We start from the raw sequence: 27,060 nt of genomic DNA on the forward strand, positions 1-27,060 counted from the left end.
TATATATATATATAATTATATATATATATAATTTTTTATATATATAATTATATATATAGTATATACAAATAAAGCGCTAGCGAACTAAAGCCAGAACAAAAACACATATACTATATGTATGTTTACATATGTATCTTTGTATATGCATATTTAAAAAAACCATAAACACGGTAATTAACCCGAAGGTTGGTTTGGTAGGTGATGGTAGAGTTCGCCCACTACTAAGCCTGACGAGCGTATGAAATTCACACATCAGGGTAGGGGGGCCAGTTCCTTTCCCTCTGCCGGCTATGGTATACCAGGAAGACCTGGTACTCGAAAAATCACATAGCTTGGGTGGAGTACCCCAGAGTGCCTTATCCCGGAATCGAATCCAGGTCCCTCCAGTCAGCAGGCCAACGCTCCACCCCCTAGACTACCGCTACGTATACTAACATACAAGAATATTCAGTAACATGATCATTGCAATGAAAGGATATATTCAAATCATGCGGGAAAAGTGTCAAATAAATGGATTTAATGAAAATGCATGCCTATTAATGTCAAAATACATACACTAGCAATAATATTTATCCCCTTGCGATAATATCTATTTTGATCTCTAGTGGTACGAGGAAAAAAAGACATTTCAAATCTATCCGTTCTCTTATGTATCTCCCTGAATTTACCCACGTCATCTGATATACCGTAATGAGTCGGGACCTGCAATACATCTTTAACATCCTCTGATAAGTAACCTGCCTCAAATTAACGTAGTAAATTTAACCTGTATTTCAATCTGCGGTCAACTAGAGGTTCCCAATCTAATTCTTCGAATATTGCCCTGACACTGCTAAGTTGTTCTTAACAATTTTTCGCTTAGTATTTAACATTAATATTATCAACTTGAAAATCACTTTCAACCGAGACTAAAATATCTTAAATGAAAAGTACCAGTCAAGTCTCGTAATATCTACCCTTACGGAAACAAACTCATCCTCCAACCCCATTATTTTCTCGGGTTGGAACTGATTCTGATCCCGCGAAATTTTCCAGCCAAATTCCTCCAGTATATATGCTACAAATTAACCCAGAAGAAATCTTTCTCACACGTTTACCAGCAACTCCAAGTAGTGCGTCAAGGAAGTTCTTCAAGGAAACTTTTCCTCAAAGTCCTATCGGAATTTCATTTCCGCGATACCGTTTTTTATCTTGCAATAAAATATGCCTGGACGTTCATCTGTGACCTGTTCCTTTTCTACGTCTAAAACTGCTCGCTGAGGATCACCATGCTGGTATTCTAATTTTTCCGTTCACTCTTGAAGCTTTCCGGATCAAGCGACTGTTTTCCTGCTTATATTTCCCTCCATATTTTTGCATAGCTCCTTCACCTTTCTGTACAGAATACCGATTGCAATCGTCCCTAAAAACTCTTTATATCCTTTTTCTGAGTCCCCCATCACTTTGCTTTAGTTCTAATAGTTACCCTACGCATCTCTTCATAATTCAATCTTCTTCATTCATTGTTTATCCGCTCTCCTCCCCCACCATGCCTAGGACTTCTTCAAAGGTTTTTATTTCTTTCTTTTTCACTTCATCCAATCTTCTTAACACATGTATGCCACAAGCTTCCAATCTTGCTTCACCGACCATATCTCCGCGTCGTACACAACCGCTCTTCATAGCAAAGTTTTATCAAGTCCTTTCATAACAATCTCAATTAGCGTCCAAGTAAAAAAATGTTTTTCTCCTTGTGAAAGCTTCTTCCCTAAAAGCTCTTTCCCTTCTCCTCATCTTTCTATTACTTTTACCATACTAGTATCTTCTCTTCCATGAGCTAAACTAAACTGTTCGACTAGTAAGAGTTTTTGCCATCATTTTTAAATTTACGTCAAGCATAAATTATTCTTCTTTTTTTCTTAAGTACTCAATCAGCATTTTCTTGTTGTTTGACTGGTTTTTAATGGATTTTCATACCTCTGATTCTATTGCACTGGCTGGTTAAATAAATCTTTGTCGTGGAACACTTAAGTGGCTTTATGGATTTCCTACTAATTTGCATTCTTGTATCCGATTCTTCAATGCCTCCTTTACGATTTACTCTATAAATAATTTGAAAACCACACGGGAAGATGAGCACCCGTGACTCACTCCTCTCCCTACCGCTGTTCATCCTGACCCCCCATTCTCTACAAGCACCTTAAGAAGTCTGAGACATGTTTAGATCACGGATAAGTCACCTATCTTCCAATCCACTCCTATCTTCTGTGATTTACTAATCATTATATACTTTCCGATTTACGTATGCCTTCTCGAAATCTACGAAACAAACAAATATAGCCTGATTGTACTGGACTCCTCTCTTTAAGTGACCTCATCACGGCTGTGTCATTACGAGTACTGTGCGTAAATCTCCAGGATAATCAACTTCCAAGTGTATCCAGTGTGATGTATTTTGCTAGGAAAGTTATGGCCATACCTTGGCGGTATTCAGGGAATGGGGTACCAGCATGCCCTATTGGCACACATAACTAAATGGAGTATGCTATACGGATTTATTTAGAATTCTTCATGGCGTTTTCAAATGCAAAAATGTCCCATGTGAAAGTCTAGACGTATCAATACAGCAATGCACGGCCGCACGTGACAATTGTTGTTGCGGAAGATGTCGTGAAAATTAATGTGAAGCGTGTTCATCCTCCCTATAGAGTAGACCTAGAAGCATGTGGCTTTCTCCGGTACCTCAATGCAAAGAAACGATTGGCTGGGCAGTGTTTTTAATCTTCAGAAGCAGGTGTAGGCGTATTGAACATACTTCGCCTTGCAACGCCTGCCGGGGACGCAGTATTTGAGTCAAATTAAGACTATTGCTGCATATAAATTACACAGTGAGTTCACAAGGTGAGAGAATGTTGACTTATTTTCATTAAATTTTCTTTTCTATAATATTCATTTAGGTCCATAAATCATTTAGCTCAGTCTTACTTTAATATTGTTGTCCATGTAATCTGCTGCTTTATTTATTTCTTAACATTCCTGCAGATTTGTATAACTGTGTTACCAGAATTATTGTGATTAACCATAATCTATATTTTTAAGGATTGAAAGGGCTTTGAAGTCGTGAAGAGCATATGTCTAAGTATTAGAACCATCGTAAGCGTAAGACAACAATTTATCCTTGGATAATTTGACGCATGTCAAGTAAAAGCAATGCCTGATATTCGTCACCACAGATCGTCACTTAGTAAGTTCTAATTTAGCACGCCCTCCTTTTACCCACAGAGATCATACTGAAGAAATTACTTCATTTTTCATTTATGATTTCTTAGTATTTTTGGAGACTTGAAATCGGAATAAGTGGTTACAGTAACTAGCCATTTGGGGGCCATGGTGATGCGTGGCCGTGCGTGGCGATGCAATTACACTGCAATTGGTAAATTTCAATTAGAAACGAGTCAAACCGCCCATTTGAGAATCTGTTAGTGACTCATTTGACAGTTAACTTTGTCATCAACTCATTGTCATTTAACAATAACTTTGTCTCTACGCGCTCCATTGGCATTATGAAGTATCACTCCATTGATAGACCCATCCGGATAGCTATTCTATTACCTGTCAATACATTCGTGCCCGCGTCGTTCTTTGAGAAGACGACTTTCATCTCATAATTTATCTTTGTATTTCCTTTCTGGGTATGTTTTTCTCTTCAATAATGGACTTTGGTAAATTATTATGCATGAGAGCGCGCTCAATTAATTTTCCTCCTCCTTTGGGCAGTGTCTTTCATACATTCTCTCCTGACTCATTCTCTGAAGGATTTCTTCATTAGTCGAGGGGCCCAACCAGATTTAATTCCATCGTTTTTCTAAAGCAAAACATAATCATCGCTCCTAATTTAATTTTCTTTTAAGCCATTATCGTCTACAATTTGCAGCAACAGAAGGTTGAATTAAAAATAATGTACCTTGACCATATCTGCCGCTCAGCTTTGCAACCCTTACAACTGGTAATCGTGTTTTTCCACAAAGAGGGCTTCTTTGCAACCATTATTTGATACACATAACCCTTCTTGTCTCATATGTCATTGGCACTCCTTCGAATCAAGGAGCCAAATTCTTGATAGTGCTTAAAGATAATACCCGTAGATTTATATGAGCCTGTTTTCCTTCCAAAATTCCTTCATTTATTCCTTTTAATTTTATTAGTATGTTACTTTTTCTGCGAGCCCCACTGCCGTTATTTTTGTTAGCTTTCAATTCTGTAAATACATGCAGTCATACAGGTATCACTGTAAACATCAACATGGTGTATCCTGTTCCGTAGAGTGCCTCTGATATATCCAATTCTTTCCCTGGCTACCTTCTTGAAGTATTGGCTAAATTTTAAGTAAAAAAATGAGTGAGAGCTTCTCATACATTAGTTTAAAAAAATTCAATCGAACAATAAAGTTTATTATTACATTAAACACAGTGATTGGCCCTAAGATCATTTGGTAGATTATAATAGAGTTCACCTAGCACGAAGTCCGACGGCGTGTGAAATTGGCGCATCAGGGGGGGGGCACTCCTTTCCCAAAGCCGGTTATGGTTTTACAGGAAGATCAAACTTAATCAGCATCCAAACATTTTCAAAAGCAGAATAATGATATTTTCTCTGAGCCGTATTTCAGTCGTCATCAGAGAAGACAGCAAAACGATACATGATGTTTAATTTTAAAATGTTAGTAATTTTTTGTTATTCATAAAATATATTACCGTACATTTCATTGTTAGATGAAAGCTAAAGAAATGCCCTGTTGACGTTTACGGGGGAGAAGTTACTTTTTAACAGTTTTTGTGAACAATTTCCATTTTTTAACCTTTCAAAAGAATGAGTAACATTTGCACCTATCAATCACAATAAACGTGTGTGCTTATGTATGTATATGAAAAAAAAAAATAAATATATATATATATATATAGTACAATACACAGTAACACACAATATAGAAACACAAAAAAAGGAAGAACACTCACACGTTATTTCTTGATATTTCGACGGAAACAATCCGTCTTCATCTGAAGATATAGAAGTAATGAGGTAATATATATATATAAGATATGAAGTAATATAGAAGTAATAAGGTCATTGCTTCTATATCTTCAGATGAAGACGGATTGTTTCCGTCGAAATATCACGAAATAACGTGTGAGTGTTCTTCCTTTTTTTGTGTTTCTATATTGTGTGTTACTGTGTATTGTACTATTCGGCACTTCCGTGTTACGTCTACGAAAGCATATATTATATATATATATATATATATATATATATATATATATATATATAATATATGCATATATACATATACATACATACATATATATAGAATATGTGGGTCGCGGTAGTTCAGGGGGTAGAGCGTTGGACTACTGACCGGAGGGTCCCGGGTTCGTGATTTTTTGGGTACCAGGTCTTCGTGGGAACCATAACCGGCACAGGGAAAGGAATATATATATATATTTATATATATATATATATATATACACACACACACGAGGGTCATCCGGAAAGTAGTACCCGTTCGTGAAATAAAGACACAAAAGTAAATATTAACAAACATAAAAAATTTTATTTGAAAGAGGATACTTTAAACTACTTCTCAACATAATCTCCAAGCAAATTAAGGCATTTGTCATAACGTGTGACAAGTTTCTGTATTCCTGCTGCATAGTCCTTCGCCGCCAGCTCATTGAGATACGCGAGGGACCCATCTTGCACAAATTTTTGCATAATGCAGATGGTGTTTAACAATTTCATGAACAATTGTTCGAGAAACATTGGGAAAATGCTCACAGATGTCATCAATTGTGACGCGCCGATCGTTCCTCACGAATTCGTCAACTGAGCTCACCAGTTGGTCTGTAATGACAGACGGTCTCCCCGAACGCTCATCGTCGTGTGTGTTCCCCCTCCCCATGTTGAAGTTGCGACACCACCGCCGAACAGACGACTCGTCCATTACATTGTCTCCATACACCTCCTTTAATTGGCGATGAATATCACATGGGCGAACGTTTCTTGCATTGAGGAATTTAATCACTGCCCTCACTTCACAACTGGCGGCGTTCTCAATTTTTTTAAACATTGTAAACAATCACAGAAACAACACAGGCAATGCTAGCGTCACGCAACATCTGTATGCGATAGATGGGCATTGGGGTAGTAAGGATGAGGTCGCGTCATTGTCATGTAAAATTGGAAACAGTTCTTTAAGGAGGGTTTTCAGTCTGTGTGATCCGGGGTAATAGGTGGTGCAAAGGTTGAGTCCTGCGTCAGATGTGGGCTTGTTATTGTGTGGTGTGTGTGGTCGGGTGGAGCGGTGGATTTTATTTCGTAGCAACTTTTCTGGGTAACCGCGTTTGAGGAGTGCAAGGTGTAGATTGGCAAGGTATTTGTTGAGAGTGGCTGTGGTGTTGCAAATTCGGTGTCCGCGGATAGAGAGAGAGTTAGGAATCGAGCGTTTCGTGTGTTGAGGATGACAGCTTGTGTGGTGTAGGTATTGCTGATGGTTAGTGGCTTTGATGTGTACTGAAGTAGTGAATTTGTTGTTTTGAAGTGAGATGTCTGTGTCAAGAAAGGTGATGGTGGAGTCTGAAATGGAAGAGGTGAATTTAACCGTGAAAGATGAATTTAAGGCGGATAAGAAGTTGTTGAGAGAGTCAGAGCCATGTGTCCAGAGAATAAAAATATCGTCTATGTAGCGGACCCAGAAAAGAGGTTGAAGGGGTTGCTGTGACAGGAAGGTCTCTTCGAGATGGCCCATGAAGAGATTGGCGTATGATGGTGCCATCCTCGTTCCCATCGCTGTGCCTTTTGTCTGTAGGTAAAAACAATTTTGAAAAGTGAATGCATTTTTTGTTAGGACGAAAGTGGCAAGATTGAGGAGAAATTCCGTTGAGGGGCGCTGGGGTAGGGGGCGCAGAGAAAGATAATGCCGGAGGGAGGATAAACCTTCTGCATGGGGAATAGAAGTGTAAAGTGAGGTAACGTCGATGGTGGCCATAAGTAGGTTGGGTGTGGAGGGAATAGAGACGGAATTTAGACGGTCGAGGAAGTGGTACGTGTCTTTCGTGAAGGAGGGCAAGGAGAGTACAAGTGGTTGTAGGTGGTGGTCAAGGAATGCGGAGATTCTTTCGGTGGGAGAATTGTAACTGGAAACTATAGGACGACAGGGTATGTTGGGTTTGTGTATTTTTGGGAGGAGATAAAACTGGGGTGTTCTGGGGTTTGGGGGTGAAAGTAGGGATATGTCTTGGGAGGTTAGGCCTTCTTCTGGTCCGGAGTGGAGGAGAAAAGACCGAATTTCGGTTTGGTAAGTTTGTGTTGGGTTTTTGGTTAGAGTGGTATAGGTGGATGTATCGTTCAGGTGAGCGAGGGCTTTGGAAATATAATCATTGGTGTTTAGAATTACAACAGAGGAGCCTTTATCGGCGGAGGTAACAACGATGTTAGGATTGGACTGTAGGGTTTTTAGGGCATGACGTTCGTTCATGGAGAGGTTATTTTTCGGTCTGAGATGTTTTCTGAAGGATTGATTGGAAACTTTTTCGATGAGAAGACGTATGAAAATCTCGACAGGATGGTTACTAGGAAGGGGTTTTGGCTCATGAGTTGAAGCCGGGCGGAATTTGTCAAGTGCGGGATTGGTTTTTAGGTTACTGAAAGGTTTACTTTGTGATTTCCAGAAGGCGCGCCATCGAAGGTTTCGGCAGAAATTGAGGGTATCAGTGAGTATGTTTATGTGGTTTATTTTTGGTGTAGGGGAGAAGGATAGGCCTTTGCTAAGAACGGATATTTCATTGTCTGAAAGGCTGGTGTTTGAAAGGTTTACAATGTCATGGGCATTGTCGGAGGGAGGGGGGGTGTTGGGATTGTTCGGTGGTGGCTGGCGTTTTGGAAAAACCGGAGGGCCTTTGGGAGGAGGGGGAAGGTTGTAAATGCTGCGGAGGTCAGGCTTATATTGAAAGAGTGGGGGTGGTTGAGGAGGAGGTGGCGGGAAAGGGTGAGAGTGTGGAATTTTGAGACCAACTCGGAAGTAGGAAATACTACCTTGAACAAAAAGTTCCCGGAATAACCACCGTGTGGCGCTCCCATCGTTCCGATTTGAGTTCTGTTTTTTTTGTTAAATTGGTACATCTGTTGTTGATATTCCCTTTAAATCTTAGTGTCATAACTTGACATTTGCAAAAGTTACGTAGCCAAGAGTACATCTATCTCTGTGTGTGTTGGCGATTTTTTACAATTTCAGAAATGGATTTAAATTTGCAACAACGAACTTGTATTAAATTTTGCGTAAAAAACGGATTTAGTGGCGCACGGACGTTGGAAATGTTGGAAAAGTGTTTCGGCAACGATTCTCTAAAAAAAACGGTCGTTTACCAGTGGCACGAGCGGTTCAGAAGTGGTCGTGAGTCAATCGAAGATGATGAACGCAGTGGCAGACCATCGACATCGAAAGTCGGTGACAAAATTGATAAAGTAAAAGAAATGTTGGTCAATAACCGCAAATTAACCATCAGAGAAATAGCGGAGGACTTGAACATTGCCTATGGATCCGCCCAAGACATTGTGGTTAATGATTTGGGTTTCCGTCGTGTAGCAGCAAAAGACCTCAATTTCATGCAAAAAAGAGACCGTGTTGACGTCGCAAAAGACATGATTTGCGAGGCTGAATCCGATCCCACATTCATCAAAAGGATCATTACTGGAGACGAGACGTGGGTTTATGAGTACGACACGCAATCCAGACATCAGGCAAGTGAATGGCGTTCACCAAATGAGCCGAGACCAAAAAAACCACGTCGTTTTCAGTCAAAAAAGAAGGCAATGCTGACGGTTTTCATGGATTACAACGGTGTAGTGCATCATGAATTTTTGCCAGAAGGCCAGACAGTAAACAAAGAGTATTATTTGGGCGTTATGAGACGTTTGCGTGAAGCATTTCGTCGAAAGAGACCAGAAATGTGGGCAGAAAACTCGTGGATTTTGCACCATGATAACGCACCGTCGCACAGTGCTATCATTATTCGTAATTTTTTGACGAAAAATGCAACAAATACCATCCAACAGCCACCGAATTCACCTGATTTGGCTCCCTGTGACTTCTTTCTGTTCAATCGAGTTAAAAAACCATTACGGGGAACGCGTTTTAGCAGCCGAGAGGAAGTAATGGAAAAATCGCAGGAAGCACTGATGGACATACCGAAAACCGACCGTAACTTTTGCAAATGTCAAGTTATGACACTAAGATTTAAAGGGAATATCAACAACAGATGTACCAATTTAACAAAAAAAACAGAACTCAAATCGGAACGATGGGAGCGCCACACGGTGGTTATTCCGGGAACTTTTTGATCAAGGTAGTATACAAGTTGGACAGCTTTTTAAGGAGAGTTTGACGTTTTTGTTGGAGGGAACGTAGGGCAGACGAAATTATGGCGTTGAGTTGTGGAATTAGATGAGCAGAAGCCAAAGAGATTATTTTAAAGAGGGAAAAAAGGTTTGATTTGTGTTGTTCACGAATGCATTGGTATTGCTTAAGGATAAGGTGGGTGTATTCTAAAGATTTTTGGTAAGAAAATGCATTAAGTATGGGGTGGATATCGGGAAGAGTAGCAGATAGTGGTAGGGAAATGACTAGACCGTTGGGAACGATTCCTAAGGACAGGCAGGAGGTGAGAAACTCGGTGTGGCTTGTGTATTTGGCGAGCTTATAGGCGTGACGGCGAAAATTTCGGATCCAAGACGGAATGGGATGAGGGTGGTCCATGTTTAGGCGATTGAGAAGGTTGTGGAAAATAAATAGGAAACGAAGGAAGACAGTGGTGAGGGAAAGGATAGCACATTCAAAATAGAGCAGAATCCGCGGCGCAAAACCTGGTGCTGGATCCCACGACGAACACAGAAGAGACAGGAACAGTAGCTAGGTAGCTTAATATCACGATTGTCCGGAAAAACTCATACGAGCGGCACAATAATGGGCTGACACAACATAACACAAATAGAAAAGAATAGACACATATAAAAGAACACTTACACGGTAAATTGTTCGAGCTTTCGGCCCTCTCAGGGGCCTTCTTCAAGAGAGACTGAAAATATGCTATGGATCAGGAGAGGGGAAAGAGTTATGGGCGTGGAGGGGAGGTGTACAGACGACCCGCCAATCTCAAAAACCTTCTGAGATCCACCAACCCTTTGGCGCCCCCCCGTGACAAATTTCCCAATATTTCCCCAACTTGCAACCGCCCCCGATGTAAAACCTGTCCTCTTATTATGCCTACTCCCCTCTCCCTACGTCCCCTCATAGCCCCCCCACCTCGTTCCCACGCTAATTGCCTCTCAAAAAATATTATTTATCTTTTATCATGCAAACACTGCACTTCCTTCTACATAGGTGAATGCATTACCCCCTTATCCATCCGAATGAATAATCACCGGTACTCCTGTAATTCTGCCTCACTCTCATCTCTTCCTATCCCTTCACACGCCAATTCCCACAACCTTTCATTCGACCAGTGTTTTTCCCTCAGCATCCTAGAATCCCTACCAGATTCAGCTACCAACATAGAGGTGAGAACTCGTGAATCCGCCTACATTCTATCCTTCCGTTCCTTTAAAATTCCCACCCTTAACCGCCATATTTAATTTTCCTCCCAGCATTCCCTCCACACCTCCCCTCCACACCTCCCCTCCACGCCCATAACTCTTTCCCCTCTCCTGATCCATAGCATATTTTCAGTCTCTCTTGAAGAAGGCCCCTGAGAGGGCCGAAAGCTCGAACAATTTACCGTGTAAGTGTTCTTTTATATGTGTCTATTCTTTTCTATTTGTGTTATGTTGTGTCAGCCCATTATTGTGCCGCTCGTATGAGTTTTTCCGGACAATCGTTATATATATATATATATATATATATATATATATATATATATATATATATATAAAATATGTAATTTCAAATATATATGGGCATACATATACAAGCACAAAAGGTATGCTTATTATTATATTTAATGGTACACTGAACATTGCCTTCTACTATGCATCTCCATAAAAACTCACGAGCTAATGATATGAAAATAATCTCCAAAAGAACCCTACAAAAATTAATAATTAATATTTTCTATTTAAGTTAATATGATTTGTCAATATAATTTCATGCCAAATGCTAGACAAATAGTGTACTAACACTGAGAATGGTTTGAAAGATGGGTTAAAAAAAAGGTGGAAATATTTTTGAGAGAAAATGAAAAATGTGAATCGCAAACAATCTTCGAAGAAATAGCATTTATATTATAATATATAAATATACTGTTTCTCGTGGATATTTATTCTAACTTACCTAGCACCCTTGGAAAAAAATCGAGCCTGATATAACTTTTTTCTGTAACAGAAACATTACTTAATTAAAAAACTTGGTTAACGTTTGAATCATTCAACAGGACACAACATGAAAGACATTTACTACGTGCGAATGTTTTTAAAACATCGGAATACTCACATTTAAAAGGAACGAATACAATACCTAACCACCCATTCGGTAATATTTAGTATTTAATATTGGTGACACCAAGGACGTCATTACGGCCCCTCATTAGACTGGTATGTTGGGCCGTAAAGATGAAATACAGGTAAGATAAGACGCTATCACTGACCTGTGACGGTTACTCACTTCTCGTGGCAGTTTGTAACAAGCTAAGCGGTTTTTTCTGAGCTTAATCTTATTTTTTAACTGATATTTTCTCCCATGGATCATAGAAACTTACCGCCTATTCTAAAAATGGCCTAGCATATATGAAGTAGCACCTCCCTCTCACTTTTTCGTTACATTTTCCTTCAACCCGTCAGATGAAACATAACATTTTTAAGGCTAAACAGCATGTTCTTTATAGCGTGTGTAACCCGCGAAAGGTTGGATATCATTGAAACACCGTTGTACGAGTATATTTGCCTCGTTTCTTGAAGGCTTAACTCCACCCTATTTATTAATATTTATCTCTTATTTATTTTCTTTTATTTCAGAACTGCAATGCTCTATATGTTCTGATAATTAATTCTAAACTCCATTCTTTATACTACCCCGATATTTCGTTGAAATCGCAAGAGCACGCTATCTGCTAGGGTCCTTATTCATCTGTAAATCATTGTGTCGCCTGGAAATAAACTAAGGTTCCTGCTCACGTGGTAGGCGTTGGCAGGCGTTGAAACGAGTGTCGTATTTGTTAGAAGAATTAAGTGGACAGTGCCTCCTATATTCTCATTAATTTTTTATCCATTAACGTTTCACACGACGCTTTGCACTGTGTTTGACATTGTTCCAGTAGGGTTCGTATACATTCTGGCTAAAGACCAAGTGCACGAAACACTTAAAAGACTAGTAGGGCAATGTAGATAGAAAAATAGATGATAGTTGTGCAATGTCACAGAATACGAAAAATGTTCAATAAGTATTTTCTCCATTAAAAATGGCGCAGTACTCATAAGGATATAAAGAAATGATTGCACATGTTAATACATAAATTAATAATTATTCATTTGCCGTTCCATTCAAATGTTTTATAGCTATGGCAAGTAAACATTGCAGACAAAACCGATAATTTACTACACGCTAAAATCTACAAAATATAAATGAATACATCCAAGGCTGCGATCAGTAAAATCATATAAGTCTGTCCCAAAAGTAGTTAGACTGAGTCGATTTAAAAATATTATTACCAGAATTCACACATTCACTCAAAATTCTTTGAAGTAGCACCCTTGTGCTTCCATAACCGCTGCTAGCGGGTTGTCTACACTTCGTACGCCTTCTGGAAGGCGGCACCCAGAATTTTGCTAAGCTACCTCGACACGGTCTGTTGCGACGCTTCCATCGAGCCGTGGTAACGTCCATCAGCATGAATTTGAGATGAGGGAAGAGGAAGAAGCCTAGCGGGGTAACGTCAGGGCTGTAGGGTGGCTGAGGCAGGCTCGAGAAGCTCTTGGCAGATCCGCGTGCAAGTTTCTTATTTTCGTCCGAGAACACTCGTAACACCAACTTCACACACACCTTTCTCATGCTCATATGTTCGGTCACAAATCGGGATTTAGGGATGCCAAGTTCATCAGAAACCATGCGGACACTTAATCTGCGATCCCTATCCAACGAAGCCTTTACTCTTGCAAGATTATTCTTTTTCCGTCACTTTTTGAGCTCGAAGGGTATCCTGAACGTTCGGCGTCTTCAACATATCCTCTACTTTCCCGAAACAATTTGTGCTACTCAAAAACACCCGATATACCCATGGAATTATCATCATAAGCTGCCGTGAGCATGTTATGAGTCCCTTTCCCGCTTTTGCCCAGTTTAACGCAATATTTGATGGCGTAGCGCTGTTCCAATAAAATGGTTCATGACCAAGCGTAACGAGGTCACGCTATAGAGGTTTCGCAAACGAACAATCCGCAATCCGTAAAGGAAGGGAACCAACTGCCACCGGCCCCCAGCCTTTTCTGGGACTCCACTCTCTGGAACCCAGCCAGAGAAACCGCCGCCCGTCCTTCCGTCTCTCCGGGAAAAAATAAGTCATACTACTTTTGTGGCAGACCTTGTAAAACTACTTACGTAGTATAGGAGAACTTGTTAGCCTTTCCGTGCCAAAACCGTTCATTTGGTTTATATAAATCAATATATATTATATTGATTGGTAAAAGATTGTTCGTTGTTCGTCAACTTTTGACGCAATCAGTAGACTGTAATATTATAACTGTACTAGAAATTGCACTAGGAATCATTAACTATAGGTAGCAAACATTTTAATTATGTGTATGTACTTTCACCGTAAAATGTGAGTAGTTCATTGAGGCTGCGTCAATGGTGATTGGCGGAAGTGGGGTAGATTTGCATGAAGGGAACTACGTGAACGTCATTATGTCATATGGCTAGATTTTATCGCTCTCAATTTTTCTTCCATTGTTACAGACCTTCTGACATTTGATGAGAAGAGTGTTAATATCATTAGTATATTATTATGATGTCGTCATCCAATTGAAGTAGTTGGAGTTTTAGCGTGCCCAATTTCAAACGTGACATTAACATAAAATAGAATCAATTAATAGCATTCTACATACCCTTTACAAGATAATATTAAAGTCAAATTTCTAGTAAATGGAGTAAGAATCTCGCGGTTACCTTTTCAATAAATTACTTCAAAATCCTCTCAGATGATCCCACTTCAACGACGGATTATGAATTGGCAGGGGGAATTAGTGCCTTCTGAGAATAATGGGAAACTTCAAAGTAAACGATGAATTTTCAGCTAACGAGAAAATTGGCATCCTGTTGAGTCAAGAAAACGTGTAGGAAGAATGCGGTGAGCATAAAAAACCTACTCTATGAAAGGCAGCTGACAAGAGAAATTGCTGGAACACAGTTATAAAAATCAATTCGAGCGGAGTTAAAGACGTCTTGAAATATATGCCATCGGCTTACGGGTAACTTTTTAGAAAATTCCTTTTTGACAGAACACAATTTTTAATAGTAACTCATTTCGTTACAACCTTATAAATATCACAACCGACCATAACATTATAATTACCACAACAGCGGTGATTAAACTAAGAATTCATCCTTCAAAATATGTGCCACTTAAGATTTATTAGTCTAGCAATAAATTTTATCCACGTATATGCTACGAGTTGATTAAGAACTATAGTGAACATGAAATACGCAGTTAAAACTTAGTTTTAGGCTAAGGCAAACTCACATACCATATTCTAAATCCAATAAATATGTCTTGCTCTGCCACCAGCAAAATAAGATATAAAACTCTCCGTTTGTTTTCACCTATTCCTATATTCTTGCCGATCTATTATATTTTGCTGAGCTCATTATCAGGTTAAATATGCTCTCTCTTTCCTTTGTAGGTGACGCGGTGACAAATGTTTTGAAGCCAATGAGAAATATTAGTGAAATGTCCGCAGCGGGTAAACACTTCATTGCCCTGTTGTCAAAGTTCTCTACGAGGTTAAGCTCTTGTAATCTTAGTCCTTTCTTGCCTTACCAGAAATCAACCTGAATTATTTTAGCATTTTCTTTTGCCTGGCATTTATAAATTCATTTTGAATAATACAAAATACTACGTCTTATCCGTTCAAGATCACGATTAACATTGATAGGGCGGTCATTAGTGCCGTATTTCTGACTGTCAATCATGAGAATGCATAACAATGCCTGCAAGTCAAGAAAAGTATTTTATAATCACTAGTATTGGTATTATGTGGGCACACTAACACACTCGGGGACATTATTGAGCATCAGTTACGACAGATCTTCACCGATAGTAAGTCTTAGATATTGTTATATTAGTATTTTTAATCAAAAAGGACCCAATCAGAGAGCCGTTTAGATTTGCTTGGATATTACGACATCAACCTCTAACCATTCATCCATACGGAAGAATTTTAAAGAAGAAACCTTATTCCATAACTCAGTGAGGGATTTTATATCCAATTGGGTGCTTTCTTTGAGTAGGCTTATGAATTTCTTTGCTTTTCGATTATCAAGAATGAAATGTATTAACTCATTGAATTTTATTCAGCTACAACTAGTTCCAACGCTTCAGCGTCATCATTGGGCACATGAATATGACGTTGAAGCGTTGAAAAAAGTTGTAGCCGAATGCTAACCAGTGGGCAAATGCAGTGTTCCTTTCTCATGAAAATAAACTTCCAAATAAATGAGCCGGAAACGAAAGATCGAATTCATTACTCTTGAGTCATAACCCGTTTTACGGGGATGAGAAAATAAAGAACAGTGTGTTGAAATAGTGATAACGATTACACAGCTTTCCATTTACCAAATAAAACGAAAGTAAATTCTGTGAACCTCTAAGAATGAGTCATACGAAATGGAATAAATTAGAAGTATTGGAGAAAAAGAAAGGGGCTCAGTCCAGATAAATCATGGCTCATTAGTCGTGATTACAAAAAACGAATACTTGAAAACAAAACAAACCCAAATTCATGAAAGAAGAAAAACTAATATTCAGAGAGTCGTTAAGAGAGCTCATATTTAAGGTACCGAGGCCTGGCGTAAGCACTATGAAATCAATTCACCCTCAACTCGAAGTGTAAAATATTACAGCTGAGGTAACCTGGCCTGGTAATAAGATCCTTCAGAAGCACGACGCTTTAATTTACGAATCCTAGTTAGTTCCCTTTATTGTGCTGCGAGCGGTTTCCCTGTAAAAAAAACAGGGAGAAGCTTTTTCCTTACTTCCCAAACACTCTCAGCCCTGGTCACAAGAGTAGTATCTGGCTAGAGCATCTTATTTGCCCCAGCATGCAGTTGCACTAGCACTAGATCTGGCGAGAGCACATTCCCCCTCGGACATGAGGCCTCACGTCTCACAGCTTGGCTCCCGTACTTCTCACATTCCAGGTACCCGCTTGTAGTGAAGTACTCAATCTCTTACCACTTATTGCGGATGAATATGCAAGAGCCATACCACCCTCAGATCAGACAATGACCGAATAAGCTATAAAAATTCTGAGAGTTGAGATAGCTAAAAGAGGCACACGAGTGTTATGAACGGAAGAAGAAATTTATTTCATTTCCTGCCAGGGTCTTTTCAAGTGTCCAACATTTTTCTCACCATCGGATCACAGCGAGTTCAACAAAAATCAGCGCGCGTGCCTCTCCTAATGCCCTCACGTCTTCCCCTCCTTCCCCCGCCACCCCCACTCTCCCTCCCCCGCCCCCACGACACCTCGCCGAACATCCGTCTTTCGAGTGCACCCTTCCCAGGGACTAGAATTTCTCACCCGACGCCTCCCCACGTCTACCTGTCCCCTTCCCAGCTCCACGTCTCCTCCTCGGAGGCATCTGTGAAGTAATTACCCGGTGGTTAGCGAGTAGGCGCCTCCAGGAACCCGCTCCTTCACCCCACACCACCCCACCGCCGCCCCTCTTATCTCCGCGTGATCGCCGAACCATTTATCAATGTGCCTGCCCTCCGCCTCCGCGCCCTCCCTCCGCCCCGCCGCCTCCTGCCCCCTTCCCCCCCCCCGTTGCCATTCCACCTTCTACCGCCGCCCCCACTCCGCCCTCCTCCTCCCCCCCGTGGCCGACACCGACCGAAGGTACTCCCATGTTACATCCTAGTTCCACGCCACTTATCCCATTCCTTTGGAATTCGCTAATCGCTGTCCGTCCACAATAAGATTGCATGTTTCAAACGTATCGGAACCCGTTTTGTTGAATGTGTAAAAGTATGAAAAGTGCTCAGGTGTCGCGTTCGATGCAATTATTCCGCTCGTACGATAAATACTTTTAAGTCTCACACCATCCAAGCTGGCGGGTGGGGAAGGGGGATTTGCCGGGGATGTGGGGAGTGAGTATTCATTTCCCCTTTGATGCTTTTTCACGAGGAAGCATGTGTCGCCGGGGCCCTTAACGAAGTGGTTGAGCAGTTTGCCTCAAGGGTTGGTGTACATAAAGATTTCTTCATCTTTTTTCCTCTTCCTCCTCCCTCCACCTACCGCCTCGCCTCTCCTCTCTCCTCTCTCTCTCTCTCTCTCTCTCTCTCTCTCTCTCTCTCTCTCTCTCTCTCTCTCTCTCTCTCTCTCTCTCTCTCTCTCTCTCTCTCTCTCTCTCTCGGCCTCGTAGGCGGTGCCGAGAGAGTGGTTTAGGTGGGCGGGGGGCGTGAGCACCACGCAAAGGGGCCGCGATTGCATCTCCAGTGGAAGGGCACGAAAGGCAAAGGAGGAGATGGCAACGCTGCACGAGGTGCCCTCCGAGGGCGGAGGCGGTACTGTTCTCCTCCGCAAGCCTCGCCGGGCCCAGCCAGCTCCGAGAGAACCAACCAACCCATATGCAAATAGTCGGGAAGGGGAAAGGGTTTTCGCCTTGCACCATAAGAATCGTGCCTTGGCGAGACACAATCGCAATGTTAGCGTCAAGCACCAAGTCTGGCGATGTTTTTATGACGCCGGCAAGTGATTTGATATATTTTTTTAATGCACAGGAATACAACCACTGCTCCTAACACTGTCCCAAGAGAAAGAATGCTCCAAAATTTAGATCCATTCATACAGAAACTAAACTGATATGAAATATATAGCGATGATAATGGAACTCGAGAATTTTTTTAAATTAAAAATACACCGGAGCTCATATGGTATAGATATTTTTTTTAATATGTTTTAATGAATATTAGAAATTACCAACCTGATCGAGTAAAGTTTTTATCGGATAAAAATACACGGCAAGTCTTAGGAAATGATATTTAGATCCAGATTTTTCTATTACTGAGGCGGAAAGCCATTGGTTTTAGTTACTTATCATGCGCTCATATTTATAGACAGAGTTAATCAATGCTTCAATTGGGATATCATTCTTTCGAAAAATGTGAACTGGTTCAAAAGGAGAAAACGCAATGTTTATTATTGACGAAAGAAATGAAGCAGCGGGCATTGTTACCTGATAACGCTTTTACCTCACTGAATACAAACATTAAATAAGCTTTTTCATATCTTGTCAGCAATGCAGTACACTGCACAGATATAGGAAAGAAGAATATTTCCGCAATTGTTTCTCAATTCCATTAACAGTTTTGGACAAGTGGAACAGAGTTTCTAAACGAAATTCAATCTCATTTGTAATATTGCATTCTTTTAACTTAGTATATTCAATTTCATATCTTAATTCACTAGAGTAGTTGAAGATGCTAAGAAATTTTTACATGTAAAATAGTCAACTTAAGCAATTTTTATGTTCACTCTGAAGTGAAATTTCCTTTTTTCTAGGATAGGAACATTGTAGACAAGTCACGAAATAAAATAGACGGGTATTAATGATAAAACGGAGGTAAACTTCTATTGAATATCTCAGCGCAACCAAATAAAATATGGCATTAGTTATTTTTGGTTGACATTAAAATTCGTAACACGATGATAACTGTTAAAACAGTTAGACAATGCCGTAAGATAGGTTGAGACACTTGAGAGTTGTGTGGGCAGAAAGATAATGCGAGAGCATCCTCAGCTCGTAATAGCAGGTCTTGTTAACCCACGCTTATTCGTATGACAAACAAACAAGCTGAATCATAACACGCGAAGAAAAAGTAGCATCTTCGGGAATAAAAAAGAAAAATACGGAAAAAAGTACTTAAGTAAGAAAGTAGAGTTCGCTGCATGGAGACAAATTGCCTAAATAAGTTTTTATATTCCAAACAAACGTCGTGCATATAAATTATATATATATATATATATATATATATATATATATATATATATATATATATATATATATGTGTGTGTATATAAATACCGGTATATACTTGGGTGGAGATTCAGGTGAATAGAGATGCTTGCCCGAAAATCGTACCCGGGCCCTCCGGTCAGTAGTCCAACGCTCAACCCCTGGACTACCGCTAATATATATATATATATATATATATATATATATATATATATATATATACACACTTATATATATATATATATATACACACTTATATATATATATATATATATATATATATATATATACACATATATATATATATATATATATATATATATATATATATATATATATACACTATTATATATGTATACATATATATACACATATACATATATTATTAGGTAATCTACCGGTTAAGGTAGGTTCATGGATGGACACAGCTACTAAATAAATATTTTGTGACTCATAACAAAACACAAAATCCAGCATGCTACTCTATATCAGCTCCCTCTTCATCTCTGAGTACTTTCTTCCTCCCTTCATCCCGTCCAACATCCCAATCCTGTTCCTTCCCTTTCCTCGTTTGCCTAACATTCTCCCCTCCATTACAGTCCCCAACATCCCACCGCCGGTCAACATCCCCTTCATCCACTTTTCCTGCCTCCATAGGATTTCCCCCAACAAACCCCTCTCTTCGCCCACCATACCAAGTACTCCCGCATTTGTTTTCTTCTCTGTCCATTTCACCTTCTCCATTCTTCTCCACACCCACATTTCAAAAGCCTCCTGTCTACGTCTATCCTCCTGCTTCAATGACCACGTTTCGGCGCCGTACATAGCTACGCTCCATATAAAGGTTTTCACGAGTCTTTTCTTAATATCCTCACTCAACGTCCCTGTCATCAACTCCCTCTTCCTTGCGAAAGCCTCTCTGCTTAGCGCAACTCTTCTCTTTACGTCCCTACTACTTTGACCGTGTTGGTCCAAAACCTTTCCGAGATACGTAAACTGTTCTACCTGCTCTAGTTTTTGCCCTCCTATTTTAATGTTTAGCTTAGCCTTTTTCTTTCTAGAAAATCGCATAACCTTTGTTTTATTAATATTGATTCTCATCCCATACCTGTCGCACTGAATTTCCAATTCACTCAGCAATGCTTGCAACCCCTTGGCTGACTGACAAACTAAAACTTGGTCATCAGCAAACCTAACTGATTTTACGAATTCCCCACCCACTTTCATTCCTACCTCCAGTCCTTCCCATGCCTCTTTATCATTTCCTCTGCATACAGGTTGAACAGCAACGGTGATAATGGGCAACCCTGCCTGACACCTCTTCCTAACACTGCCCAACCGGACTCGCCGCTCCCAACTCGCACCTGAGCAGTCGGAGACATGTACAGGTTGCGGATTAGCCTCCTTTCCCTCCACTCTATTCCTATTTTCTGCAATATACTCATTAGTTTTCCCAATTCACTCTATCAAACGCATTTCGAAATCTACGAAACAGGCAAATACCTCCTGATTGTATTCTATATTCCTCTCGGTTAATAATCTCATTCCTGCAATGGCATCATGCGTACTTCTCACCTTCCTAAACCCAAACTGATCATCCCCTATGCAATCATTTGCCCTACTCTCTATCCTTTTATTGATGATCCTGAGAGCAACTTTAGTTGCGTTATTACATTTTTCGGAATAGGAACTAACACTGATCTGACAAAGTCTTCCGGCCAGATTCCTTCCTCACAGATACTACGAATCAGCCCATATAGCCTCTTCCTCCCGGATTTTCCTAAACATTTCAGTAGTTCGCAGGAATGCTATCCACCCCCACGGCCTTATTTAGTTTCATCTCCCTTAATGACTTCCTAACTCATCGTCGAGTATGCCTGGACCTAAGCTATCTTCCTCTACCTCATGCTCCTATTCTACAGGTATGTCTAACTTTGTTGGTTAAGTTCTTTACCATACATTCCTTTTATATATTCCTTCCATCTCTCTCATCTTTCCTGTGTCGACTATTATCTCACTCAACTTATCTCTAACTGTTAGCATAGATCTTCCTTTCTTACTTCCCGATAAAAATTTAACTTTGCTGTACAGTGCACCAATTTCACCCTTCCTCTGCAAACTTTCCATATCCTCGCCGGACGTTTTCCACCATGCTTCTTTTGCTTTATTTGTTCCCCGTCTCAATTTATTGTTTAACTCTTTGTACTTCATTTTGCCTAACTCTGTGTTTACATTCTTCCATTTACTCCTCTCATCCATCTTTGTAATCATCTCATCCGTGATCCATGGTTTCCTAGTCTTTTTCCCGTTAACGGTTCCAATAGTGTCTTTTGCGTCTTTAGATAACTCTGTCTTGATACTTTCCCATTTTTCTTCGATAGTTCTGAGCTCTTCACTATCCTCCATGACTTCCTCTACAGTCTGTTGGTACTCCTTTTCAATCAATTTAATGCTTCTACATACCATTTTGTAACCCGCCGCCCCTGTCTTATCGGTTTGAAACAGGCGCTACATTTCATAACAACTAAATTTTGGTCAGAGTCCGCATCCGCTCCCGGGAAGCTGTGCGAATTAACCACACAGTTCCTATATTAATAATATAATGTTTAATGGAATACCACTGTTTGATCTTTCGCTGCATTTTGCCATGCCACTGAGCCACTCGACAGGTGACCGCTAAAAACACGATCAAGCCTGAACGAACGTTCGTAGCTTGGCGCATGTAAAAATGTAGACCCCCCACCACCGAGCCTGCGCATTGCGAGCGCGCTGCGGCGTATAGTTACCTCAGGCTATAATTTTTCCCGATACTTTTTATCCATATCATGTAAATATATTGTACGAAAGACTCACGGATATGAATAATAACTAAAACGAAGGAGCGAGATGGCATTAACCAACATACTCGTATATGCATAGAAAACACTTAGAACAGGGCACTCACGCGTTTTCCCAAATTTTCGGTGGCAACACCACCTTCCTCCGCGGAAAGAAGGAACTAAGCTAAAGAAGCTGAGCCTGGGAACCCATTATCCTCAGAGGAGAATGGTCTTGTCGCCGAAAATTATTGCATACTTGTGTCCTTCGTCATGTATTTTTCTATGTTCTTGTTGGCTAAAGCCATCTCGCTCCTCCGCGGTAGTCCAGGGGGTAGAGGGTTGGACTACTGACCGGAGGGGCTCGGGTTCGATTCCCGGGCAAGGCACTCTGGGCACCTGCAGCTCCAGCCAAGTTATGTGATTTTTCGGGTAACAGATCTTCCTGGGAAACCATAACCGGCACAAGGAAAGGAACTGGCCCCCCTACTCTGATGTGTGAATTTCACACGCCATCGGGCTTAGTAGTGGGCGAACTCTACCATCACCTACCAATCCGACTTCGGGTTGATTACTGTGTTTATGGTTTATTTATATATTATTATTTAAAGTCCGCATCCTGTGCGGTGGTAAGCTGTGCAAATTTACCACACTTATCCTAAACCTGTGTCTAACCAGAATATAATCTAGCTGATACCTTTCTGAGCCACCTGGCATTTTCCACGCATACCTGTGTCTTTTGTGGTGTCTAAACCAAGTGTTGGTGATAACTAACCCCTGTCTACTGCAAAACTCAACTGCTTTCTCCCCGCAGTTATTCCTCGTGGCTAAACCGTAGTCCCCCACCTCATCACCATCTCTTCCTTCGCCTACCGTCGCATTCCTATCCCCCATCACATTTTTCTCTCAGAATTCGAATTCTGTGGACACCTATCAGTTTGTCACGAAACGCCGTTTAGCTGCGAACATAATTGTTGGTAATTCCGAAAAAAATCATAATTACTCTTTCCGTTATTCAGCAAGTATTATCATGGCTTTAAAATATCAGACTAATTCCCGATTTGGTTATATCGATCTCAACCATAACGCCAATCCCGCGGAGACGGGGGTGTGCGGTATGGTGCGCTGGATCGCCGCCCTTACGTAAATAATTATTTCAGTTGTGGAATGCTCTTAAAAGAAGATAGTGCCATCAATATGGCCTTTCAGTTAAATTCAGCGAAGTAATATAACCTGTACATGGTAACTGTGAGAGGATAAGTATATTAAATATACTATAAACCAGTGCTAGAGTAGTCTTCCCGTATTTAACTGGGTTGTATCAATACACAATTTCGATTCTCAATAAATTTATATTTCGTACCCTTTGTCCGTCTAAAAACAATGCTGCTATAATATATTGGTAAATTCATGACTGGAGTCGATAAAATTTCAAGCTTCTATGTTCGAGTCATATATTCGAGTGCTATGACTTTATCTTATTCAGAATTGATCATCTTCCTCAATTGGTCAAATCACAGTGGTCACCCCAGAGGTTGGTCCGGGTGGTTTCAATTTGGATTCTAAATACGCGTATATTCTATATAACCCTAATAATATGAAATACAATTCTTCCACCAATATCAAATCCGTATCTGAAATTAAAATATTCCAAAATATTTTCTCCATTTCTTACGTAATGCGAACTTGCCCTTTTCTATTATTTCTAAAGATGTGTTCCGTTGCTTACTGAGGACATTCTAAACAAACGTCTGCTTTCACACCAATTGGAAAAGTCAACCTTACCACCAGACAGTATCCTACAATTCGGTGAACGATGCGGTGAACTAAGAATTCCCTAAGCCAGTAAATGATCTGCTATTGTCGTAGAATATCAGCTTTGGTTTCTATTTTGTTGCGAGGCAATTGCCTAAAGGTTTCTTGAATTTTAAAAATATCGAATTTGCGTGAGTATTCCCTTCCTCAGACCTTAAAAAAAATTTGAAATGCGCAACAGTTTTCTATGTGATAACTCCCTCTTCCTGTTTCATTTTGAATTCATTTCAATAGCTCTTATTGTTGAGAAGAATATTACATTTCCACCATTGATGTCCTCTTGTGCTTTGAAATATATCGATGCTGATGAGTCAAGCTGTAGCTACCAGGTTTCCTGCGTTGCAGCCTCGAACAAACAGACATTCTTGATTTTCAATTAATACCCGTCGTACTTATTGATCTTAGTTACTAAGGTACTTAGATTCTAAAGTTTCTTCGTTTATATTAGTTGACAATTTGACGTTTTTATTCAGTATTCCATGAATTACGTATATTACGAAATAATTTCAGCAATATTTGGCAATGTATATTACCCCACAAAATTTCACCAAACATAACCTCCCTCATTTAGGTTTGAGAACCACCAGAGTGAGTCATGATTGGTGGTCTTCAATTTTCAATGATTTTTAATTGATTAATTATTATGACTTTATTTCGTTGCAATCATTATTCTAATAAAGAGCATTAAAAATTCGCAATTTTGTGCAGGCGTAACCGGTACCGGTACCATGAGATAAGACGTGACATAACTAATTTCTACCTACATTAACAGAAGCAGGGGTAAACACCTTTAATTCGTCAATGAATAAAACTAAAGAACACGAGAAGCATTTGATGAGGTATCAACAATCCGATTCACCTGTGAATGTGTAGAGTATATTATCTCTTCCATTCTAAGGAATATATATTTAGAAATGAATTGATGAATTACGATTGTATTTTTATAACTTTTTAGAACTTGGTTGAATAGATTGATGGTGGATAAATAAACGCAATTAAATAGGTAATATGTGTTCCAGCTCAACGAAATCTCTCAGCATATGATCAATATTTTCTTTGCTAGCCATAACCCATACCAAACCAAGGTTCATAAACTAACACGAAAAGACGGATTGAAATAAATCACCGGAAAGAATATTCTACAATGTAAATGTCCAAGATTTAAAGACGTGCGATGGAAAATCATAGTTCATTGCACATGCGTGTTGTTTATGACCTACTTCATTTAATTGATACTATTACCTTTCCTGTTTCTATCTGATCATAAGTAGTACCACCAAGTGCATCGCCTGCACCGATTCTCCACCCATTTTCAAACGTCAGAATTTTTCATTGAAAGACGACCGCTGCTGATTTGCAGCGATTTATCATGCAAAATTGTCGTTAGAAATTACCAAACCAAGAAATGATTTCATCTACCGTGATCTCATATCACAGTAACGACTCTCCCCGAAGTGGGGATAGCCGTTATTGGTAGTGGCTATATGTTCAAATTACGTTCATTATTTACATGACCGAGCAGAATACAATTTTAAATGTTTAAAAAAAACAACTGCGTAGCTATTTCCGAATGACATTTTTATAATTTTCAGAAGTATAAAAGGCCGTTGAAAAATTAATTGGGCCGCAATTTAAGGTGGAAATCAAAGCGGTAGTTTTTCTTCACAGTTGAAGGTAAGTTTTGGTGCGACGAATTTCCATTCCGTGGGCATCCTAACGGGACTTCAAAACGGCTTGTATCACGTTTTGTGGGACGTTTCTTTTTGCTATCACCAGCGACCATTCCCCAAATCGTCTGAAATCCCGTAATGGTATTTAGATGGTCATTTCATTCGAATGAGCTGCATTGCAATAAAGGATACACGAATGTTTGCACGCAAATGTTTGGCTTCGATCGCGTGCTGAGTTACTATATAACTCAATGGAACGCAAAAATTCTCTGAAATGTATGAGTGAACGAAATGTTCATGTTAGATTAACTTAAATGATCTTGAGTAAATCATCAAGGAACTAAATATATAAAATACCTATTTCTATGAAGTATGAAGATAATTTGAGTGGACACATTATTCATAACTTGATAATGAATGTTTTCATCAGGAGAAAATAAATGTCAAACATTGCAGAGAGCCAGCCATTGAAAATATCGGATATGGAAACATCCCTCTTTCTCTCTCTCTCGCCCTACCATTCCTGGCACTACATCCATGGTTTTACATTCCATCTATTATATTTTTTTCCGTTCTTCTTCACACCCACTTTTCAAAAACCTCCTCCTATCCTCCTGCCTGAACGACGAACAATCTAAACCATTACGGGAAATATCAACCCCAGCCGTTCTCTTAATGGCGGGCAAAGGAAGAGTACGGTTGGGGAAAATTTTTCCCATAACACTTATGCGGCCGTTGTTACCGTTCCTTTTTAATTCATCCTAAACCATATAAATCTACATTCTTTATTAAATTTTCACTTGTCTTTTCTTAGTACTTTGGTTCATAGAAAAAATTGGGAAATAAAGGTACCCGTCATCAACTTCCGCCTCTTAATTAAATTTTCTTTCCCTAATTTAATTGCTCCTTACTACTGTGCTGAAGTTCTTCTAAAAAAACTTCGTGATAGGTTAGCAGGTTTTTCTTTTATAGTTTATGTCTGTAAAATTTATTTGTGGCTTATTTAAAAAAATAATCTTAGCCATGATAATTTGAAATGAAACTTATAGCCCTATTCTATTCCTCACTGCTCCTTTTCCCTTTTTTGGGATGGGTGCGTAAGACGTATTGCTCTCTAGTCATCCAGGCAAAATGTTCCCTTATAATTGTCGCGAATGAGCCTCATATAGATCCCATTTTTCAGTATTTTTGACTGGATGTTAAATATTACCACAGTCATTTTCGATTTCATTTTATCCAATGCCTTTCCTATCTTGCAGTCAAGTATTCTTGACCCTAAGCTATCATTATAAACACCATATTTGTATTCCATATCCAAACTTCCTGGCATATTATCATTATCATGCAATTCCTTTTTTTATATTCTTTCCAGCTTTTCTGAACTTCATCTTCGATTAATGCTTTAAGCCTTACATCTCTGATTAAGATAACGGAATTACCCTTCTTGTATCCTTGCAGTTCCTTAACCTTCCTTTATAATACGGCCATTTCGTATTTTTTCTGTTAA

The sequence above is a fragment of the Hetaerina americana genome, unplaced genomic scaffold (assembly GCF_022747635.1).
Source record: "Hetaerina americana unplaced genomic scaffold, ioHetAmer1.1.p SCAF_13, whole genome shotgun sequence".
Taxonomy (NCBI): domain Eukaryota; kingdom Metazoa; phylum Arthropoda; class Insecta; order Odonata; family Calopterygidae; genus Hetaerina; species Hetaerina americana.